This window comes from Sciurus carolinensis, chromosome 6 (genome assembly GCF_902686445.1).
Source record: "Sciurus carolinensis chromosome 6, mSciCar1.2, whole genome shotgun sequence".
Classification (NCBI taxonomy): domain Eukaryota; kingdom Metazoa; phylum Chordata; class Mammalia; order Rodentia; family Sciuridae; genus Sciurus; species Sciurus carolinensis.
The window spans coordinates 83,194,895-83,205,626 of NC_062218.1; the positions used below are offsets into that span (position 1 = coordinate 83,194,895).

Sequence of the window (10,732 nt, forward strand, 5' to 3'; positions counted from 1 at the left end):
CCACCATATTTGGAGCAGGGTGTTTTTTGTGCATCAGTTTGTTGAAGACAGTGATATACGTAAGCATGGTGTTTCGCAATTCTGCTCTATATTCTGTATACTCATTTTTAAAATTTTTTTCTCTGTATATGTATTCTTTCTCTTGCTTGCCTGTCTTCCTAGATTCCCTTTCTATCTTTTCCCCACCTAACAGCCAATCTCTGTTGGTTCCTCTTCCTCTCTTCCTGTGGAGTTTTGCTCTGGCTTCACTTTCTCCCCCATGAACACCATGTTCTGCACAGTTTCTGTTCTTTCTTTGTCCACTATTTGAGATCGTAAATCCATTTGGAAAATTTTATGTTTTTATTGTGGAAAGTGATTGAACTCATCATTGTTTATAGCGAGAGGGCAGTGGATGCCTTGCTGGAAGCTATTAGATTTGAAGCTGTATATTGTTTGCACTGGGTGTTGTTGATATTGGTCTCCCTCTTAAAGGTGGGATACTGGAAATCTTCAGTGACAATATAGGTCGACAGTGTAGAATCTGTACTACCTTAGATCCATACAACTAGATGGGAAAACACACAAGCAACATGAAAAAACAAGAGAACAAAATGCCACAAACCAAGATGCTCCAATAAGAGAAACCACTGTCAACACAATAGAAGAAATGTCCAAGGAGTTTAGAATGTACATATTAATCTGATCTGTGAAGTAAAGGATGGTATAGTGAAATTAAAGAGAAAATATAGGAAGTGAAAGATCACTTCAATAGAGTTAGAGATTGTGAAAAAAAAGCAGATATCATCAAATGAAGGAATCAATAAATCAAATTATAAGTTCAATGGAAAGCATCACCAATAGACTAGATCATTTGGAAGACAGAACCTCATTGTCTGAGGTATTTATTTAATATTGAAAATAAAGTTGACCATGAAGAGAAGATGGTAAAAATCCACGAATAGAACTTTCAAGAATTATGGTATAACATGAAAAAAACAAATTTAAGAGTTATCGGGATAGAAGAAGGAACAGAGATATAAACCAAAGGAATGTACAATCTTTTTAATGATATAATATCAGAAAATTTCCTAAACCTAAAGAATGAAATGGAAAATCAAATACAGCAGGCTTACAGGACCCCAAATGTACAAAAATACAGCAGACCCACACCAGGACACATTATAATGAAAATGAAAATACAGAATAAGGATAAAATCTTAAAAGTCATGGAAGAAAAAAAGTAAATTACATAGAGGAGAAAACCAATTGGTATCTCAACTGATTTTTCAACCCAGATCCTCGAAGCTAGGAGGCCATGGAACAACATATTTCAAACTCTGAAAGAAAATGAATGCCAACCAAGAATTTTATATCCAGCAAAATTGTTTCAGATTTGAAGATGAAATAAAAAACCTTCCATGATAAACAAAAGTTAAAATAATTCACACTTAGAAAGCTGGCACTACAGGACATTCTCAACAAAATATTCCATGAGGATGAAATGAAAAATAAAATGAAAACCAGCAAAGGGAAGAACTACACTAAAGGAATAGTCAAAAGAGAAACTAAATCAAATTAAAAATCAGAAATAAACCAAAATGACTGGGGATACAAGTCATACCTCAGTTATAACCTTGAATATTAATGGATTAAACTCATCAATCAAAAGACATAGACTTGCAGATTGGATTAAAAAACAAGACCCAACAATATGCTGTCTCCAAGAACTCAACTCATAGGCAAAGACATCCACAGACTGAAGGTGAAAGGAGGAGAAAAAACATATCACTCATATGGATTATATAAACAAACAGGGGTTTCCATTCTCATATCGAATAAAGTGGACTTCAAACCAAAGTTAATCAGAAGGGACAAAAAAGGGCATTTCATTCTACTGAAGGAAATTATACAGCAACAAGACATAATGATCGTAAATATTTATGCTCCAAATAATGGAGCATCTATGTACATCAAACCCTTCTCAATTTTAAGAATCAAATAGAACACAACACAATAATACTGGGTGAATTTAACACACCTCTCTCAATACTGGACAGATCTTCTAAACAAAAACTAAATAAAGAAACTATAGAACTAAATAATACAATCAATAATTTAGACTTAGCAGACATGCATAGAATATTTTATCCATCAACAAGCAAATACACTTTTTTCTTGATCGCACATGAATCCACTAAAATAGACCATATCATATCTTATGCCACAAAGCAACTCTTAGTAAATACAAAAAACTGGAGATGACACCTTGCATTCTATCAGATCATAATACTGAAATTAGAAGTCAATGATAAAATAAAAAATAGAAGCTATTCTAACACATGGAGACTAAATAATATACTATTGAATGATGAATGGTAGTAGAAGAAATCAAGGATGAAATAAAAAATACATAGAGATAAATGAGAATACCAATACAACATAACAAAATCTCTGGGACACTATGAAGGCAGTACTGAGAGGAAAGTTCACTGCATTGAGCTCATTTATTAAAATAATAAAAAGTCAACAAATAAATGACCTAATATTACATCTCAAAGCCCTAGAAAAAGAACAAATCAACACTAAAAACATAGGATAGGAAATAATTAAAATCAGACCAAAATTAATGAAATTGAAACAAAAGAAACAATTGAAAAAATTGACAAAACAAAAAGTTGATTATTTGAAAAAAATCAATAAAATTGATAAACCCCTAGCCACACTAATGAAGAGAAAAAGAGAGAAAACCCAAATTACAAAAATACATGATGAAAAAGGAAATACCACAATAGACACAACTATTATGAAAATTTATACTCTAATAAAATAAAAAATATTTAAGACATTGACAAATTTCTAGAGACATATGACCTACCTAAACTGAATCAGGAGGTCATACACAATTTAAACAGATCAATTTCAATCAATGAAATAGAAGAAGCCATCAAAAGTCTACCAACCAAGAAAAGCCTGGGACCAGACAGATTCTCAGTTGAGTTCTACAAGACTTTCAAAAAATAATTAACACCAATACTCCTCAAATTATTCCATAAAATAGAAAAGGAGGGAACCCATCAAACTTATTCTGAGGCTAATATCACCCTGATACCAAAACCAGACAAAGACACATCAAGGAAAGAAAACTTCAGACCAATATCCCTGATGAGCATGGATGCAAAAATTCTCAATAAAATTCTGGCAAATCACATACAAAAACATGTTATAAAGATAGTGTACGACAATCAAGTGGAGTTCATCCCAGGGATGTAGGGTTGTTTCAACAAATGGAAATCAATAAATGTAATTCATCACACTAATAGACTTAAAAACAAGAATCATATGATTATCTCAATAGATGCAGAAAAAACATTTGATAAAACACAGCTCCCCTTCATGTTCAAAACACTAGAAAAATTAGGGATAGTAGGAATATACCTCAACATCATAAAAGCCATATATGCTAAATCCAAGACCAACATCATTCTAAAGAGAGAAAAATTGAAAGCACACCCTCTAAAAACTGGAACAAGACAGAGATGCCCTCTTCCACCACTTTTATTCAACATTGTCCTTGAAACTCTAACCAGAGCAATTAGACTGAAGAAAGAAAATAAAGGTATACAAATAGATAAAGAAATCAAACACTCACTATTTGCCGATGGTATGATTCTACATCTGGAAAATTCAAAAATTCCACCAAAAATCTTCTATAACTAATAAATGAATTCAGCAAAGTAGCAGCATATAAAATCAATACCCACAAATCAAACACATTCCTATACATCAGTAATGAATCCACTGAAAGAGAAATCAAGAACACTGCCCCATTCACAATCACCTCAAAAAAAAAAAAAAAAGTGAAAGTTCTCTACAATGAAAACTACAGAACACTAAAAAAAGAAATTGAGGGCTAAGAACCTAAGAGGGGGAATGTCATTGACTGCAACTCACACTAAAGGAGGAAGATGATCACTATCATAAAAGCGAAGTTTGCTATACAGTAAGGATCAGAAGATCTGATCCTGTTTGCAGAACCATCCCTATTACAGAATTTGGGGTCATGTCTCCCACTTCATCCTTCCAGACCATCCCAGATCTGTAAGACTCCATCTGGGGAATCACTAGGAGTTCTTGGAAGGGAATGAAGGAAGATTGTTGGTTGGAACAACAATCCGTTGAAGAAGACAACTTTAAAAACCAAGTCAAAGCTACACGTAGAGAAGTGAGATGAGAGGGGCCTTCTCGGGAAAGAAGACAGCTGGTCCACAGCCAAAGAATCTTGAACCAGCTCTCCCAGGAAGATGGGAGGTCACTCTGCAGAAAACCCCCCTTCAGGATCTGTGAGGAAGACAAGAAAGAACAAACAGGAGACTCCTGGAAATAGAGATGGTGGCAGTGCCAGGGAAGCACCCCAGCCCCCTCGGAAGAAAAGGGCCCGGGCAGACCCCACTGGGGAGAGTGAAGAGGTATTTAAGAATAGAATGGAAGTTAAAGTGAAGATTCCTGAAGAATTGAAACCATGGCTTGTCAAGGACTGGAACTTGGTAACCAGGTAGAAGCAGCTGTTTCAGCTCCCTACTAAGAACGTAGATGTCATCCTGGAAGAGTATGCAAATTGTCGGAAATCACAGGGGAGTGCTGATAACAAGGAATATGCCATTAATGAAGATGTAGCAGGAATAAAAGAGTATTTCAATGTGATGTTGGTCACTCAGCTGCTCTACAAATTTGAGAGGCCCCAGTATGCCAAAATCCTTTTGGCTCACCCTGATGTGCCAATGTCCCAGGTTTATGGAGCACCACACCTACTTAGATTATTTGTAAGAATTGGAGCAATGTTGGCTTACACGCCCCTTGATGAGAAGAGCCTTGCATTATTGTTGAACTATCTGCATGATTTCCTAAAATATCTGGCAAAGAGTTCTGCATCTCTGTTTAATGCCAGTGATTACAAAGTGGCTTCTGCTGAGAACCACCACAAAGCCCTGTGAGGGTCTACTGACCACTCGCTATTATGTCTGGTATCTGTAAACACTTTCTGTTCTTAGGCTTCTCCTTGTATAATTGATGTTCTTTAAAATTGTTAATGTATAACAGGGCTTACGTTTCAGTTTGTTTTCTGTTCTGTTTAAACAAAATAAAAGGAGTGAAAGCTCCTTTACTCATTTCAAAGTTGCTACCAGTGTATGCAGTAATTAAAGAAGAAATGAATGTTTCTTCTGAATGGTAGAACATTTTATTGCCTAGTTGACAACATTGCTTGAATGCTGGTGGTTCTATCCCTTTGACACTACACAATTTTCTAATATGTGTTAAATGTTATGTGATGAAACACCCTGATTCCTGGTGCCAATGGTCAACTTAATGTATATACCCCAAAACCCATGCATTTGTGCTTTTTTTTTTTTTTTTTATGGTGCTTGAAGTAAAACAGCCCACCCTCTGCAAATCCATCTATGTTGTTCCTTAGGCATTCTATCTTTGCTCAAATTGTTGAAGGATGGTGATTTGTTTCATGGTTTTTGTATTTCAGTCTAATGCATGTTCTAACATGATAGAGGGAATGCATTATTGTGTAGTTGCAGTTTTCTAGAAAAGAAAAAAAAAAAGAAAAAGAAATTGAAGAAGACCTTAGAAGATGGAAAGCCCTCCCATGCTCCTGGATAGGCAGAATTAATATGTCGAAATGGTCATACTACCAAAAGCGTTATACAAATTTAATACAATTCCTATTAAAATCCCAATGATGTTCTTCACAGAACTAGAAAAAACAATCATGAAATTCATTTGGAAAGATCAGAGACCCAGAATACCCACAGCAATCCTTAGCAAGAAAAGTGAAGCAGAAGGCATCACAATATCAGACCTTAAATTATACAATTATAATACAGAGCTATAGTAATAAAAACAGCATTGTATTGGCACCCAAATAGACATGTAGACCAATGGTACAGAATAGAAGACACAGAGACAAACTCACATAAATATGGTTACTCATACTAGACAAAGGTGCCAAAAAGATTCACTGGAGAAAAAAAAAATGTTTATTCAACAATGGAAAAATGGGAAGCCACATGTAACAAAATGAGATTAAACCCTTATCTCTCACCCTGCATGAAACTCAACTCACTGTGGATCAAAGACTTAGGCACTAGAACAGAGACCTTGCAACTACTAGAGAAAAAAGTAGGCCCAAATCTTCACCATGTCAGCCTAGGACCTGACTTCCTTAACAAGACTCCTAAAGCGTAAGAAGTTAAATCAAGAAGCAGTAAATGGGATGGATTCAAACTAAAAAGCTTCTTTTCAGCAAAAGAATCAATCAATAATGTGAAGAGAGAGCCTACAATTTGGGAGAAATCTTTACCACATACACCTCAAACAAAGCATTAATCTCCAAGATATATAAAGAACTCAAAAAACTTAACACCAAAAAACAAATAACACAATCAATAAATAGGTTAAGGAACTGAACAGACACTTCACAGATGATATTCAATCGATCAACAAAAATATGAAAAAGTTTTCAACATCTCTAGCAATTAGAGAAATGCAAATCAAAACTACTCTTAAGATTCATCTCACTCCAATCAGCATGGCAAGTATCAAGAATTCAAGCAACAATGTTGGTGAGGATGTGGGGAAAAAGGTACACTCATACATTGCTGGTGGGAATGCAAACCGATGCAACCACTCTGGAATGCAGTATGGAGATTCCTCAGAAAACTTGGAATGGAACCACCACTTGATCCAGTTATCCCAGTCCTTGGTTTATACCCAAAGGCAAAGGACTTGAAATCAACATACTACAGTGATGCAGCCACATCGATGTTTACAGCAGCTTGATTCACAATAGCTAAATGATGGAACCAACCTAGATGCCCTTCAACAGATGAATGGATAAAGACAATGTGAGATATCTCTCTCTCTCTCCCTCGCTCTCTCTCAAACACACACACACACACACACACACACACACATATATATGTACACAAAACAACTTGCAAAGGAATGTTCATTGAGGTTTTATTCATATTAACCTAAAACTGTCAACCCCTTTGTTAGATGAGGAATGTATCCCCATATTGGACTATAACACAGCGGTAGAAAGGAATGAAACCAGATGTGGAATCCTATGCTTGTAAGCCCACCAACTCAGGAAGCTGAGGCAGAAGGATTGCAAGTTCCAGGTAAGCCTCAGCAATTTAGCAAGACCCTGTCTCAAAATAAAAAAGAAAGAACTGGGGAAGTAATTCAGTGGTAAAGCACCTTTAGGTTCAATTCCCAGGACCCATCCTGCCCCATCAAAAATTTAAAAAAAGAAAAATAAGGAATGAACTACTGATAGATGCAAAATGTACTAATCCAAAAAAACTATGCTGAGCAAAAGAAGTTAGATTAATAATGGAATGCATGCTGTATGATTCCAATGGTTTGAAACTCTAGTAAAGACAAATCTAACCTACAGAAATTTAAAGGAGATTGGTGTGTGGATGCATGGGCCACAGTTTTAGAATGGGACTTGACATAGAAAGGGCACAATGAAAACTTTTTGGGATGATGGAAATATTGTATTATGTTTAGTGTATGCATTTGTCCAAATGTACTGTGTATATTCTATTATATGTCTAATATTCTCAATATAGTTGACTAAAAACTTGAGTTTCCCTTTTTAGGGATATAGATAACTATCAGAGAACAGCTCTTCCATCCTAACAAGAAAAAAGACAGATAATCTGTAAAATATTAGTTATTTTTTAAACTCATTTGCCAGCTAAACTGTAAAGAATGGAAAGATTCTGAATTATAACTGCAGAGCTACACAAACTACAGTGGTTGGCACAACATGACAGAGTGCTTAAAGTAGGTAAGCATAAACCAGCTAAACGTTAACAAATTCTTAAAGGCTGAATGTGGACTACACCTGTGATTTACAAATGCAGTGAAAACATCCCTGTGTCAACTTGAAGTAGTTCAGTTTCAACATTAGATCCCACATTATAAAGCTCGTTTTGTCATTTCTTGGATAAAAAGCAAGCACTGTGACAGGAAAAGAGTGTGGCAGTCCTATATCTGAATCCACAGTTTGAAAAGTTGTGCAACAGGTAAACATATCCCATAGACAAGCACTTAGGGTTAAGGATAAAATGCAAATGCTATTTTCCTTTTAATTCTCAGCAAACTGGAATTAGAAGAGAATGTCCTTAGGATAAAGAGCATTACAAAAAAACAAACAAAAATCCTACAGTTAATACCATACACAATTTTTAAATACTGAACTTTTCCTCTAAAGACAGGAGTAAGTTAAATTGTCCATTCTTCCCCAAGTTTGAAGTCAGCCTGGGCAAGTTAGCAAGATCAGAATAAAAAGGATCAGGGATATAGCTCATGGTAGATAATTTGCCTAGCATGCAAGTCTTAGGATTCAAGCTCAGTAATGCAAAAAAAAATTTTTTAAATAAAATAAATAACCTCAAAGAACCTTAAATGAACCTATTAAACCAATCAGTGATTGTAGTAAGGTCAGGAAAAAAAAAATGTTACATCCAAAAAAAGATCTCTCAAAAATGATATAAAATTATTCACAATAGCATAAAAATACGAATTAATACTTATGGATAAATCTAACAATATGTGAATAGAAGCAAATTAAGTACACTGAAATACATCATCACATTGAGAGAAATTTAAAAGTCTAAAAATTGAAAATGTTCTGTGGTTCATGAGATGAAAATCTCAGTATCATTAAATTGTGTTTTCCAGTACAATCACAATCAAAATCCTAGTATGCTTTTGGGTAGAAACTGACAAATTTGATTATAAAATGTGGAAATGCAAAGGAATTTAGAAGGACCAAAACAATTTTGAGAAAGATGATTACTTGATTTTATGATTTACTATAAGCATTGATAATCAAAACGTGTGGTGTTGGTATAAAGACAGAAATGCAAATAGGACAGAATAGAGAACTTAGATCCACACATAAACTGATTTTCAATAAAAGTGAAATTGAGATTCAGTGGAACAAGGACACTCTTTTCAACAAATGGTGCTGAAAAAACTGGATATACATATCCAAACAAAATTATAACTTTTATCCATACTGCACACTATATATGAAAGGCAAACTCAAAATTAATGAGTTAAATGTAATTTCTGAAAGTATAATCCTAGCCAAATGCATCTGCCTATAACTCCAGAAACTCAGAAGACTGAGGCATTGAGACATGCATGTCTGAGGTCAGAATCAGCAACTTTGCAAGGCTCTATGCAACTTAGTGAGACTCTGTCTTAAAAAAAAAAAAAAAAAAAGACTGAAGATATGGCTCAGTGATTAAGTATCCCTGGGCTTAATCCCTCTTCCCCCCAAAGTATAATCCTATGGAAGAAAATCATTGTGAGTGATCTTAGATTAGTTAAATACTTATACAAAGCAAAAGAGGAAAAACAATGAACAGAATTTAGTAAAAAGTTTAAAAACTCTAGATTTGAAAGCAATGTTTAGAAAAATAAAAAGACAAACCACCAACTAGGAGAAAATATGTGCAAAGTTTACTGATATATGACTTGTATAAATAATTGTATTTCATAAAATTGGAAAAAAATTTGAACATACACTTCACCAGTGATAAAGATGGCAAATAAACACATTAAAAGATGTTCAATATCATTAATCATTAGGGAAAATTAAAACCACAGTGAGTTACCAGTGAGTTAACACACCTATTAGAATGGCTAAGATTTTTAAAAAACCAACAACAGAAAATCTCACATACAGAGTAATAAGTACTCTCACATATAACTGGTAAGTATGTAAAGTGGTACGTTCACTTGGGAAAATCAGTTTTTTCTTTTTTTAATAAAGTAAAAATACAACCTGGCAATACTATTTCCAGAAATTTACCCAAGAAAAATTAGAATACATGTTTACCCAGAGAATTGTATATAATGTTTCTACCATTTTCATAATAGAAAAAAAAACTGAAAAATCCAACATTTTTATCCAGTTGCTGAGTGGATAAACAAATTGTAGTATACCCAATACAAGGAATATTTTTCAGCAGTTAAGAGAATGAAGTACTGTTAAATGCAAAAACATGGATGAACAAGAGCATTATGCTAAGTGAAAGGCAGGCTCAAAAGACAACATACGGGAGAGTTCTATTTAAATGACATTATGGGTAAAGTAGTATCTACAGGAAGATATAATTTTTTTTTTGTCAGAGGCTGGGTAGAGGGAAAAGAAACAATATATTCGTAGTGATAGAAGTATTTTGTATCATAAATATGGTGTTAGTTACACAACTGTATAATCTGTGAAAACTATACACTATACACACAGGATAAGAATTTAACTTATGTAAACTTGATCTAAACTTTTTTTTAATGGGAAAAACAGCAAGATGATTTTTTTGTTTTGTTTTTGTTTTTGGTACTTGGGATTGAACCCTGGAGTACTCTATCATTTTGAGCTACATCCCGTTTTTTTTTTTTTTGAGACAGGGCATCCCTAAGTTACTGAGGATCTTGCCAAATTGCTGAGGCTAGCCTTGAACTTATGATCTTACTGCTTTAGCCTCCAAGTATTATAAGTATGCACCACCACACATAGTAGACGGGATTTTTAAATTTTACTTTAAAAACATTGGAAATGCAACATATTGTATTGGGGTCTTTAATAAAATGGGTCTTTAGCTATGAGTAGGAAATGATAATGTATCGTGCCATTTAAAAATAAATCTTTTCAAAA

The 10,732-nt window shown here is 34.3% G+C and overlaps 1 pseudogene; it reads left to right on the forward strand.

The window, feature by feature from the left end:
• Positions 1-4,209: 4,209 nt before the first annotated feature.
• LOC124987330 (mortality factor 4-like protein 2) lies at positions 4,210-4,973 on the forward strand (annotated as a pseudogene).
• Positions 4,974-10,732: the final 5,759 nt, after the last annotated feature.